We start from the raw sequence: 14,485 nt of genomic DNA, 5'->3' as shown, positions 1-14,485 counted from the left end.
AGAAACCGAAGCATTATGCTATATAAGTTTATAGAAGTTTATAAGTTTAAGAACTTATACAGTGATGTATGTCAATTATTTCTCAAGAAAAATGGAAAAATATTAACTTTAAAAAACTGTTTCATAACCATTTTTTCTTTTAGATCCATAGGGTTTTCAGGCTAAGGTTAGAGATGTAAAAAAACTCATTGCTCACCTTCTTAAAGAAGGAAACAATTTACTTTACAAAATATAGATAATATTTTACAGAAATTCCTTAGTGTAGTTGGTAAAAATTTGGAGCTGGAAGGAAAAAGGTCACCAATTCAATTATTTCTTTTTTATAAAAGAGGAAACAGAGTCTCAGAGTGGTTATATGACTTGCCTCAAGAGAAAAGTGGATGGTAGTGGCATTAGATCTCAATTTTTCTGACTCCTAGGTGGTTCCTTACATTTTTAACAACACACTGTATACCAACAAGCATCGTTGAGAAAAAGCCAAATAAGTTTTTAATTGAACCTTATCCGCCCCCTCCCCCCCCCCCCCCCAGTTGGTGTGGAGCTCAATAAATGACTTTTGGGTTTTAAACATGTGCTCTTTGAGAGCCAAACTTTGCACACAGTGAGACTCTGAAGATGATTTCTCTTTTTGGGAAATTTTAGCTTCTTTGGGATATAAACAAAAGGGCTGCTAGGTCGCCTAGAGCACATGTTGAAGCATGCTAAAGCAGGCTTCTGATTGGCCCCAGCCTTCTGGGTCTCTGTGGGCCTCATTAATTTGATGTGCTTTGCTTCTATGACAATGGAACACTCGCCTAGTCAATTACTTGCACCTGCATTTCTCAGCTTGTCACACTTCCCTTTTCCTTTAGGGTCTGGAAATAAGTGGGAAAGAAAGCCATGTTGAAAGGAGAGACCCCCAGATTTGTTTGCCTCTTGCACCCAGTAAAATGATGTAGATTTCCATCAAATAAGTAAAGGTGAATTTATTTATTTAAAATTTAAAGATTATTTTTACTACAATATATGAGAACATCCAAATTTTAAGAACAGGCACACTCTTTGGTATAGTTTTTATTTATCTCTTTCCATGCTTTTTAGTGGAGGTTTTTGTTTCCACATATGCAATGTAGTTTTTCTATGCTTAAAAGCATTAGACCAATAAATACTGCCAATTCCAATATTTTAAAATAGACATTGTTTGAAATAGTTTTATTCCAGACAGACATTAAAATTCCTATATTTATTTTTTCTTAGAATGCAAATTGTTAGTACTCCACTTTCCATATTGGCAAAGGGTTATAGTAAAAATAAGGACTAGTGAAATCTGGACTTCCTATTCTAATATTGTGTTACTCGAAAGTCAGAATCTCAATATTCAGTGTTGTATAAAGGGCTTAAGAATCTCTTGTGTAAGAACTGAATTTTGCTCTATTTTAGTAAAAGATAATTTAACTTTAAAATGTAAAGAATCTGCTGTTAACTTAGTTTTCTGTTCACATGCTATTTAAAATTTACTGTTTATTTTGTCTACTATTTCCTTCTTTCCTGGTATTTCATAAGTTCATTTTCTCTACCTATGTTCTTAACTCTGTTATCCATAATCACCTTGAATAGGTATAATAGATATTTATTGAGTTCACAGTTTACAGCAACAGTTTAAAAAGTTAAGATTATTTCTTTCCATTTTATAGCTGAGGAATTAATCTTGACCTTATTAAGTTGTATGTGCCTTGTAAGGTGTAAGTGATTGAGGTTAGACTGGAACCCAAGACTGACATAAAAACCTAAGCTTCTGTGAGAAACTATCAATTTTAGGTCTTTCTTCATCCCTCTCTATTATGTTTTTTATTCTAACTTCTGAGCACATGCCAATGTCTCTTTCCTTGAACCAATAACAGGAATTTCTTCTGTAGATTATACTCCTCAAATTCATCTTTTATCTTCCTTTCATTGTTCAACATCTTTTGAAAGATTAGTCTATAAGCACAGACTTTACATCTTCACCTCTGTATCTACTCTTCAACTCAGTACCACTTGGCTTTTACCTCTACTATTGTAGAAAGCTCTTTTTATGAGAATTAAAAGTTATTTAAATGCTAAACTATATAACTTTCAAGAAAACATTTTTTAAAGTTGATTTGTTTTGAGTGAATCAGAGAGAGTGAGTAGGGGAGGGATAGAGAGAGAGACAGGGAGAGGGAGAATTGCAAGTAGGCTCTACACTGTCAACACAAGGCCCGACTCAGGGCTCAAACTCGCAAACCATGAGATCACGACCTGAGTTGAAACCAACAGTAGCCACCCAACCGAGTCACCCAGGCACCCTTAAGAAAACATTTAAAATGAAGTATAAGTGTACAGATCTTAAGTGGACAGTTTGATGAAATTTTATATATTTATATAGTACTTAAATCAAGTTATAAAATATTTGCTGCACTCTAGAAGTTTCCATCATATTTCCTGACAGGCTTACTCTTACCTTTACTCAGAGATGCTCCCTCTTCTAACTTTCTATCACCACAAGTTTAACTTTAGTTTAATCTTGAATTTCTTTTTTCTTTTTTTTTATTTTTTAGAGAGAGAGAGAGGAGGGGATTGGGGAGAGGGGCAGAGGAAGAGAGAACCTTAATCATCAAATGCCCATTTGTGTCTGGTTTTGTTCACTCAGTAGATCTACTAGATTTTGTAACGTGTTTGGTCTAGAAGTAATACATTCCTTTAAGTTGCTAAGTAGTATTCAAGGTGTGAATAAATCACAATTTACTTATTCATTCTACTATTGATGGGCATATGGATTATTTCCATTTCTTTCTATTATGGGTAAAGCTGCTATGAGCAATCTTATACATAATTTTTGGTGGACATAAAGCACTCATCTCCCTTGTAAATATACAAAGGAGTAGAATTGTTGGCTCATAGACTAGGCATGTATTAACTTTTAGAAGATGCTGCCAAACAGTTTTCACATGTGATTTTACTAATCTTCACTACTGCCAGCAACACATGATGGTTTAGGGTTTTAGCTGCTCTGTATCTTTACCAACTCTTGGAATTGTCAGTCTTCTCTTAGGTAGTATTGTTTTTTCAAATTCCATTTCCCAAATATTCCTTGCTAGTAAATGCAAATATAATTGATTTTTAAAAAAAATATTGAAATGTAATTCGCGTAACCTACAATTCATCCATTTTAAGTGCACGATTCCATGGCATTTAGTATATTCACAGAATTGTGCAACCATCACCATAATCAGTTTTAGAATGTTTTCATTGCCTCAGAAGAAACTGTACACCCTTTAGCCATCAGTCTACGGATTCACATTTTCCCATTCTACCCTTCCCAGTCCTAGGAAACCACTAATCTACTTTCCATCTCTATGGATTTCCAATTCTGACTATTTAATATAAATGGAATCATACTATGTAATCCTTTGTAACTGGCTTCTTTCAGTTAGCATAGTATTTTCAAGGTCCATGCATGTTATAGTAGTGATGTATATATGGGTACTTCATTTTTTTTTTTTTTTTGCAAATAATATTACATTTTACTGATATGTTATATTTTATTTATTCATTCATTCAGTTAATAAACACTAGATTGTTACTCACTGTTTATAGTGCTGTTCATTTGAGTTTTCTTTGAATCCTTAGTTTTCTGATGTGTTTTTAACAAGCCATGATTTTGTAACTTATATGGCTTAAGTTGTTCTTATGAGAATGATAGTATTTTGTGATTTTCTGCATCCAGACCAGAGTGAAACCCTCTCCAGGATTTTGAGATACTTAAAATTTTTTCCATCATAGCAGTCCTTTGAAATGTGAGGTGTTTCTAGTATTTCAGAGGTGAGGAAAATGTACATTTCTTGAAGTTCAATGATTTGTCTAGGGCCAGATAGCCAATGAGTACAGTTTTCTTTTAAAACCAGGATTTCTTCCCCTTCCAAATCCAATGCTTTTCCTATTCATGATCTTTTTGGGGGGGCAAGAGAGAGGTAAGAATAATTTATACTTCAGAATTGAGTTGACAGAAGCATTGGTGTTGGATTGTCAGGTATGGTACTACCCAGGGAGGTGGGGTTTAAAGTGGTCTGTCTTCAAATTGCAAATCTTTCCATAAATTTTTCTGTTTAGAATATTGATTTGATTCTAATTTTGCTGCTCTTCTCAGCAGCTGGATAAGTAGACTTCAGAGCATATCCTATTTCGGTAAAGAGCAGCTGTTCTTATGTACTTTCACTCCAGAGCCTACTCTGTGATGTGCCTCATTAGCCTGTTAGCAGCTGGCTTAGCAGAAGTTTTGAGGAACCTGCACTTCTCAGCCAAGGTTCCTGAGACCCAGAGAGTGCTCAGCTACTGATACCTGAAGCACAAATTAACTCCAATTTTAAGGAAGAATTTCTCAGCTCTGAAAAGTCAGTATAAGTGTCATATTTCCAAAGAAAGTACACCTGAAATCCTCCAAATTGTATATTTTGAGATTTCTAAGGTAATAATCCTTTGTTTGCTAAAGAGCATAATTAACAGAAATATGTGTCCTGTGCCATCTTTGAGTTTTTAAAGTGGGGTCCAATTTTCCACTTTGAGATTAATTTAAAGGACACAAGGCTGATTTTAGAGTTAAAGACATCATGTCACTTAAAATAATTTTTTCAGTGTTTTCTCCCCTTTCTCCCATCCCCTTGCATATTTTCTTCTTTGTGGTGGCTGCACCTGTGCAGTCTACTTGGGCTTTCAGCATTTCTATATAATTTGTCCCAGTTGACTCTTAGATAATCCCACAGCCTATATGTTAGGGCAAATTGTATCTTTTCCACTTTATTTTTTCCCTTTCGCCTACCTTTCTGTCAGCCCTCATCTAATCATAGCTTAAATGATAAAGAGGAAGTCAAAAACATATTTGTTATTATATTGGAGTGAAGATTCTTTCATCTGTGAAGTTAGATAACACTTCTAAAGTGCAGATTGTGCAGTTTTCTAAAAAAAATGTTTATTTTTGAGAGAGATAAGAGTGCAAGCAGGGGAGGGGCAGAGAGAGAGGGAGACAGAGGATCTGAAGTGGGCTCAGAGAACCCCATGTGAGGCTCAAGCTCACGAACCTTGAGAGTATGACCTGAGCTGAAGTTGGGTGCTTAACCAACTCACCATCCAGGTGCCCCAACAGATAGTGCAGATTTGAACAGACAATGCCCCTGATGGCAAATGCCTTCAAGGCTCCTCACCCATCTAAGGAATCAAACTCTCCTTACTTGATACACATAGTTCCTTGGGGTCTGATGCAGCTTATTCCTGAAGTCACATGCTAGGCTCCAGCCTTTTTGTGTTCCTTACCCATCATGGTTTTGCCAAGCATACTTGGGATAGCACAATTATGTATTTGATCCCTTATCCTTTTTAATTTCTCTCTAGCATTGAATATGATGGTCCACCTTTTCCTTTTTTTGGAAACATTCTGCTTCTCTTCTGGTGTTTCTCTGAAATCACTTGTCATTTGTCTCTGTTTTAGTTTCGGACATGTTAATTTTGAAATGCATATGAGACAGCCAAGCAGAGATCATAAGTAGGCATTTGGATCTATGGCCTCCTGGCCTCTCTTTCTCAGGTATCTCCTTCAACTGAGCTTCAAATATTGGAACTCTTAAATTCTTAGTCCTAGATCTTTCTGTCCTCTCCTCTCTCTCTTCTCCTTTCACACTCCTCTTCTCCCTTTTCTTCTCTTTGGTGAATTTTATCACTTAGGACAGTTTCTGTACTTTCCTCTTGAGACAGCCCTTTATACTCAAGGCTGTTTGGAAACATGTATATTTCTTGACCAAAATATGAACTCCATGGGAATAGGAATTTACCTTGTTTGTTCACTATTATATCTGTATTACCTAGAAGGAGAGATTGGGACTCCATAGATACTAAGAAATATTCAACTAAATAAATGCCCAAATTTGCCATTCTGTGATGTTTTATGTATATGAGGTCCTTTGAGGCTCTTTTAACTGGAGACCAGCAATTTTCCTTACCCTGGTAGATGTGTGACTGGGTGTGTGGATGGTACAGTGAGAAAAGAAAGGATATATACAAACCAAGCCCTGAAGTCACTGGTAAAGGAGGAGTCATTTTGTGGAAGGTTGAAAGAACAAGATTGTAAATATATCATTAAATTTAATCCAGTTTACTAAATTGTGGTATGGATATGCCACAATTTTATCTGTCCATCCTTTGTCAATGGATATTTGGGATGTTTCTACTTTTCTGTGATTAAGAACTTTGCTCCTATTCAAATTATTGATTAAAAACTTTGCTCTTATTCAAATTATTGATAGAGTCAAATTAATGAATTTCATGACAATGTCCTAATGTCCTGGAAATGTTTCTGAATAACTGAATGGAATTAAAGTTAGGATTGGAATATTTCTTTTTACTTTTTCCCTTTTATTATGTTTTAAAATCTGTGCCATTTGCAAAAAGATGGTCCTATATTACATATGTTAGTTGCACATTATAATTGCATAAGGAACATTTATGAATCCACTCAATCCAAGAACTAGTTAGTATAATAGAAACTTTTAGCTACGTATTAATTCCTTTCCTCAACTAACTCCCTGACTTCCTGCCACTTGTATCAATAATTCTGTACCACAAAGGCAACCACTCTTCATAAATTTATATTATTACATTGCTAGTTGAAAATATACTTTTATAATAAACACCTGTATGCCTAATTTTACTGATTAGCTTCCCTTGTTATTCAGCTTTATACAAATGTATCTCATTTTATATAATTTGTTGAGATATGTTTTTACCCCTTCAATGTTGTGTTTTTAAGTTGTTCTTATGTTGTTGCAGGTAGTTGTAATTCTGCATTTTCATTGTATGCATATGCCACCAAATTTTATTTGTCCATCTCTGTCAATGGACATTTGTGATGTTTCTGCTTTGTGTTGTTAAGAACTTTTTTATTATATAAAATTTTAATCTAGTAACATCTATTTTTAATAAATAGTTTTTATTCATTGTCCTAAAACACATATTTAATGGCATTATATTAGTTTTTATTAATAAGATTTTGCCAATGAAAACTTTACCAGTGTCTGTACTTTTTAGATATGTTGTAAGGAATTAGTATTTTTGTTACTTCCTCAAAAGCACCTTATTATCTCTTATCCCTGGGCCTTCACATATGCTGTTCTCTTTAGTTTGAAGAATTTCTGACTCCCAATCCCTGACTCCCATTTGACTGAATACCTCCTATTCATCCTCAGGTTGTGTCTTAGATGTCACTTTTTTCAGGAAGCCTTCCTGACCACCTCAAGTTGTTGTAGATACTTCCAAACACTTTCACACGCTTACACACCACTCCATATTTCCTTTTAAATCACTCACAATAGCCATACGTTTTATACATTCTGGTTTACTTCTTTGCCTTCACCACTAACATGTACACCTAAAATGGTAAACTTTTGCCTCATTTTGTGATATATGCCCAGAAGCCAGCCCATGGCCCCGCATGAGACAGATATTCAATAAACATTTGTTAAACAAATGAAAAAATTGCTAATCTCTCACCTTCTGCTCACCAAAATTATCAATATGGGCCCCTTATTTTGTTGATGTCAAAGGACAACTATTTGTTCGTCAATGGAATATTTAATAATGTTTTCCCTTTGGAGCAGGTGTTAATTTCAATGCTGTCAGCTGTCAAAGATGGAGATCAGCAAAGAACTAAATAAACAGGGCCGCCATTCACTCCTGGTGTCCCTTGGTCCATGGAGATACATTTCATAAAGACAGCTATTGATTTCTACTATTAGACTGCCAGGAAAGCCAACAATAATTGCTTTAGGAATTTTGTCCATGAATATTTCCTCTTAATTTCCCAGGAGCATGAGCAGCTGCTCCCCCTCTCTCAACAAAAAATTAAAGAGCTGGTAGAAATTAACATACTCATAAATTTTTTTAAAGGGATATATTATTTACTTGAGTTTTAAGTAAATTATTTACTTGAGGTAATGAAGAATAAGAAGCAAATTACAAAAGTAAAGTTTTCAAAGGATTTTCAACTTTTTAAAAAATTTGATACATTTATTTATTATTATAGGATTATCATTGTAGTGGTAGTTATCACTTCTGTTTAATGGTTAGATTAAGTTCTAGTCTTTTTAGCAAGTTTGATGATTATAATTCGATATTGTTGTGTATGTTCACTATACTGTGCATCAGATCCCTAGGATTTATTTATTACTCGTTGCAAGTCTGTTCCTTTAAAAAAAATATCTGTTTTATCCCCTAACCCCTTTCCCTGCTGACTGCCATTTTGCTCTCTGTTTTAACAGGCTTGGATTTTTAGATTCCACAAACAAGTGATTTCATGTATTACTCCTCTTTCTCTGTCTGATTTTTCTCACTAAGCATTATGTGCTCCATCCATGTTGTCACAAATGGTAGTGTGTCCTTTTTTTTCCCCTCATGGCTGAATTAATCACATATATATCATTTTTTCTTTATCCATTCGTTTGTTGGTGGGTACGTTAGTTGTTTTCATATCTTGGCTATTGTGAATAATGCTGCAGTAAACATGGGAGTGCAAATATTTCTTCAATGTCCTGTTTTCCTTTCCTTTGGGTGTTTAACCAGAGGTGGAATTGCTGGATTATATGATAGATTTATTTTTTATTTTAAAGGAAACACCATATTGTTTTCCATAGTGGCTGAACCAACTTACATTCCAGCAAATGTGTGCAAGTGTTCCCTTTTCTTCACATCCTCACCAACATTTTTCTCTCGTCTTAAAATACCCATTTTAACAGGTGTTAGATGATATCTCTCTGTAGTTCTGATTTACACTTCCCCAATGATTAGTTATGTTGAGCATGTTTTCAGGTACCTGTTACCATGGAAATAAATAAAACAAAGACCAACATAAAAATGTTTGCTTCATGGGAACACTTCTATACCTATTTTTATTTATTTATTTATTTATTTATTTATTTATTTATTTATTTATTTTAATTTTATTTATTTATTTTGAGAGAGAGAGAGAGATAGAGAGAGAGCGGAGGAAGGGTAGAGAGAGGGAGAGAGAATCCCAAGCAGGCCCCATGTTGTCAGCATATAGCTCGTTCCCAAGAACTGTGAGATCATGATCTAAGCCAAAATCAAGAGTTGGACACTTAACTGACTGAGCCACCTAGGCGCACCTACTATTCTTATTTTTACATATGTGATATCTTTTCAGTGTTTGATAAATCTGCAAGCTCACTTATCATCCTTTATTAGCAACTATAGGAAGAATCCTGATCACTTTCCCTAAGTTTTCCTTTCTTTCATCTTTGGTTCTCTCCCCCCACCCTATTTCCCATAAATATTTGGATGTTGAGTGAGAATTAGGTTTGTAATGGAATAGACATTTGGAAAACTATACAACCAAGAATCCATTTTGCCTAAGATCATATATAGGTGGATGTGGTATACATATTTTCATTATTTACCTGATAGGAAGAGGATTTCTTTGTTCTTACTTGACTATTCTAGAGGTATGTGTTAGGTACATTCAAGAACTGATTCACAGGGCCAAGACATGAGAAATATGAGGATAACGGGTAGAATCCTTTTTATTTGTTGGGGTTTAGTTCCAAATTCAGAGGGAATGAATAGCCATTTTATTTCCCATCTCAAAAATAAACTAAATGTCATCCATTTTATTGACATGTAGTATTCGTATGCTGGAACTGGTTCCTGCTCTCAGCTCATGAGAACTAATTCTTCCCAAGTTAGCATTCAGTGATGTCACATTGGTACTTAAAATTTGGTATGGTGGGAGTATTGACACCATGGAAATTGGCAAATGATACAAGAGAGGAGCTTTTCCCCCCTTAAAAATTTGTTTTTGATTTGTTTTGATTGTTTATTAGTCCTCAGCACTCCACTGCAGATAGTAGACAACTTAAAAGAATGTTAACTGTGAACCTAGTATCCCTTTCTCTGGGGAAGCACCCTTTCTCAATCAATGTGGTTCTGGGATGGTTGTCAGTCTCTGAGCCCCCACCTCTGTAATGACACAGGTGGATTAGAGTTTTCATCTGTTCTGTGATCATATCTTTTGAGTCTTTTGAGTATGCTTTCATTGTGTGTAGAAGATATATTTTAGTATTTATTCTTTTCTTATAATAATTTTTCATGGAATAGGAGAGATTCAAAAACCATGCTGTGGCCTCTACCATCTCTCTACAATCATCTCACTTAATTATATTTTCAAGAATAATTCATTAAGAGTGATATACACACAGAGTTATGGAAGTGGTTTCTTTGAATTGGGCACAGGTGATACTAGCTGTTGGAAACATATTAAAGTTCTCACGCTCTCTCTCCTTGGAGATTCATACCTTCATGATTTTTCCTTTTCCAGAAACTCTATTATATTTACTGTAATATCTCTAGATAAAATTGATAATTTGAAGCTCTTTTTTTTTGTATGTATCTGAATTAGGAATAATTATTGGGAATATTAATTCCATTTTTAAACACCTCTAGTTACTTAGTGCAAAGTTTTTCCATCATGTCAGAGAAATTTTAACTCTCCCCAAGCTATATATCTTTTTTAAAGTTACACTGGTCATATTGCAGAATAATTCACACAGTGAAAGTGTGTTGATTTCCCTTCTCATTTTGACGGCAATTGCAGGCTGCTATGGGATCTCCTTAGATATTGTTTAAGGAAAATGCATTGTTTCTAGTCTTATGACAGATTCAGGATTTTTTTTTCTTAATTTGGAAAAAATGTCTTTTCAGAGTATCATTCTAAAATTCATTTACATGATGATACAATGTTTATCTTTAAAATGTATTTATATATTTCTTTACTCAAAAGACAAATTGAAATCTACAATCTCAGGCTTATACAGAAACAAATATTTGAAGTTTTTGTTTAGTTGAAACTCCTGAAGTCTTGAAAGGTACAGCAAGTGTCTTTATTTTTCTGCATTATATGTTCTAGTAATCTACATCAAGGCAACACAGCATGAAAAATTTCACAGACCAAACTACTTCAATTATATTAACAAAATCATGACCATTAACTGTGCAAATTTACCTGTTTTACCCTTGTTCTATTTATTGATTTAAAATGCTAAATTGTGATCAATGTGATCCTTTGCTCTTACACTTCAGTGGTTTCCTTTCTTAATCCACATATTAATGACAATTATCTGTTTAAAAATTCGTTTTTTTGAATGTAGTTATATGCACTTATTTTATATGTTCAATTTGAAGCATTTTGATAAACCTCTATACCTGCATAACCATTACCAAATTCAGGATTGGTTATTTGTCTATCCTTATGCTAATACCATATTTTCTTGATTACTATAAATTTATATTAAAACTTGAATCCAAGTAACGTAAAATATCCACCTTTAATGTTACATTTCAAAATTATTTTGCCTATCCTATTTTCTTCCTTTGGTTTTCTATACTATTTTAGAATGAATTTGCCAAGTTTATCAGTAAAGTCTGCTGGCATTTTTATTGCATTAAATTTATAGATCAATATGGGGAGAACTGACATCACAGCAACATTGAATCTTTTTGTCCATGAAGATAGTATATCTTTACATTATTTTATTTTTTCTTGAATTTATTTGAACAATATTATGTAATTTCAAGGTACAGGTCTTGCTTATATGTTGAATTCCTTTTTAGAGTATGTGTTTTGATGATACTGTAAATAATATTTTAAAAACTTTCATTTTCTTGTTATTCATTACTAGTAAAAAATATGGAATTAATTTTATATGTTGATTCTGAATCCTGTGACTTTTTTGATTTAATTAATTAGTAACAACAGCATTTTGGTAGAGTATATAGGTTTTCCTGTGTATACAATCATGTCAGTGAATAATGCCCATTTTATTTCCTCCTTTCCAATTTATATGTCTTTTATTTTTTATTTTATTCTTTCCCCTCTTTATCTAACATGTTGGAATCTCTAGTACAATGTTGAATGACAGTGGTAAGAGTGGACACCTTTGCCTTGTTTTCGTTTTTGGAGGAAAGCATTCAGTCTTTCACTGTAAGCATGACCTCATCTGAAGACATTTTATGGGTGGTCTTTACCAGGCTGAGTAAGGATTTTGTATTTATACTTTATTAGATTTTTTCAAAAAAACTTGTAAAAGAGTATTGAATTTAGTCAAATGCTTTTCTGCATCTACTAAAAAGATTATGGGATTTTTATCCTTTATTCTATAAATGTGGTAAATCACATTATTTGATCTTTAAATATTAAATCAACCTTTATTAATGTAAGAACTTTTCAACAGTATGCTTCCATTTCCTGCTTCGAATCTTTGTTATTGTCATACATTATATTTATATGTTTTATGAGCCTATTAAACATATCTTAATTTTATAAAGTCAGTTTTCTTTTTTTTTTAATTGTATTTTTAAATTTTTAAAATTTACATCCAAATTAGTTAGCATATAGTGCAACAATGATTTCAGGAATAGATTCCTTAGTGCCCCTTACCCATTTAGCCCATCCCACCACCCACAACCCCTCCAGTAACCCTCAGTTTGTTCTCCATATTTATGAGTCTCTTAGGTTTTGTTCCCCTCCCTGTTTTTATATTATTTTTGTTTCCCTTTTCTTATGTTCATCTGTTTTGTCTCTTAAAGTCCTCTTATGAGTGAAGTCATAAGTCATATGATTTGTGTCTTTCTCTGACTAATTTCACTTAACATAATATCCTCTAGTTCCATCCACGTAGTAGCAAATGGCAAGATTTCATTCATTTTGATTGCTGAGTAATACTCCACTGTATATATATATATACCACCTCTTCTTTATCCATTCATCCATCGTGGGACATTTGGGCTCTTTCCATACTTTGGCTATTGTTGATAGTGCTGCTATAAACATAGGGTGCATGTGTCCATTTGAAACAGCACACATGTATCCCTTGGATAAGTACCTTGTAGTGTAATTGCTGGGTTGTAGGGTAGTTCTATTTTTAGTTTTTTGAGGAACCTTCATACTGTTTTCCAGAGTGGCTGCACCAGCTTGCATTCCCACTAAGAATACAAAAGAGATCCTCTTTCTCCACATCCACGCTAACATCTGTTGTTGCCTGATTGTTAATGTTAGCCATACTGACAGGTGTGAGGTGGTATCTCATTGTGGTTTTGATTTGTATTTCCCTGATGATGAGTGATGTGGAACATTTTTTTTCATGTCTTGGTTGGCCATCTGGATGTCTTCCTTGGAGAAGTATCTATTCATGTCTTTTGCCCATTTCTTCACTGGATTATTTGTTTTCTGGGTGTTGAGTTTGAGAAGTTCTTTATAGATTTTGGATCCGAACCCTTTATCTGATATGTCATTTGCAAATAACTTCTCCCATTCTGTCGGTTGCCTTTTAGTTTTGCTGATTGTTTCCTTCGCTGTGCAGAAGCTTTTTGTTTTGATGAGGTCCCAATAGTTCATTTTTGCTTTTGTTTCCCTTGCCTCCGGAGACGTGTTGAGTAAGAAGTTGCTGCGGCCAAGATCAAAGAGGTTTTTGCCTGCTTTCTCCTTGAGGATTTTGATGGCTTTCTGTCTTACATTGAGGTCTTTCATCCATTTTGAATTTATTTTTGTGTATGGTGTAAGAAAGTGGTCCAGGTTCATTCTTCTGCATGTCACTGTCCAGTTTTCCCAGCACCACTTGCTGAAGACACTGTCTTTATTCCATTGGATATTCTTTCCTGTTTTGTCAAAGATAAGTTGACCATATGTTTGTGGGTCCATTTCTGGGTTCTCTATTCTGTTCCATTGAATGGATCTGTGTGTCTGTTCTTGTGCCAGTACCATACTGTCTTGATGATTACAGCTTTGTAGTATAGCTTGAAGTCTGGGATTGTGATGCCTACTGTTTTGGTTTTCTTTTTCATGATTGCATTGGCTATTCAGGGTCTTTTCTGGTTCCATACAAATTTTAGGATTATTTGTTCTAGCTCTGTGAAGAATGCTGGTGTTATTTTGATAAGTATTGCATTGAATATGTAGATTGCTTTGGGTAGTGTTGACATTTTAACAATATTTGTTCTTCCTCTCCAGGAGCATGGACTCTTTTTCCATTTATTTGTGTCTTCTTCAATTTCTTTCATAAGTTTTCTATAGTTTTCAGTGTAAAGATTTTTCACTTCTTTGGTTAGATTCATTCCTAGGTATTTTATAGTTTTTGGTACAATTGTAAATGGGATCGATTCCTTGATTTCTCTTTCTGTTGCCTCATTTTTGGTGTATAAGAATGCAACCAATTTCTGTGCATTGATTTTATATCCTGCTACTTTGCTGAATTCATGGATCAGTTCTAGCAGTTTTTTGGTGGAATCTTTTGGGTTTTCCGTATTGAGTTTCATGTCATCTGCCAAAAGTGAAAGTTTGACCTCCTCCTGGCCGATTTGGATGCCTTTTATTTCTTTGTGTTTTCTGATAGTTGGGGCTAAGACTTCCAATAGTATGTTGAATAACAGTGGT

Source organism: Puma concolor, chromosome D3 (assembly GCF_028749965.1).
Source record: "Puma concolor isolate L17-30 chromosome D3, mPumCon1.1.hap2, whole genome shotgun sequence".
NCBI classification, from domain to species: Eukaryota; Metazoa; Chordata; class Mammalia; order Carnivora; family Felidae; genus Puma; species Puma concolor.
The sequence above is the reverse complement of the archived record's forward strand: the minus strand, read 5'-3'. Positions refer to the sequence as shown.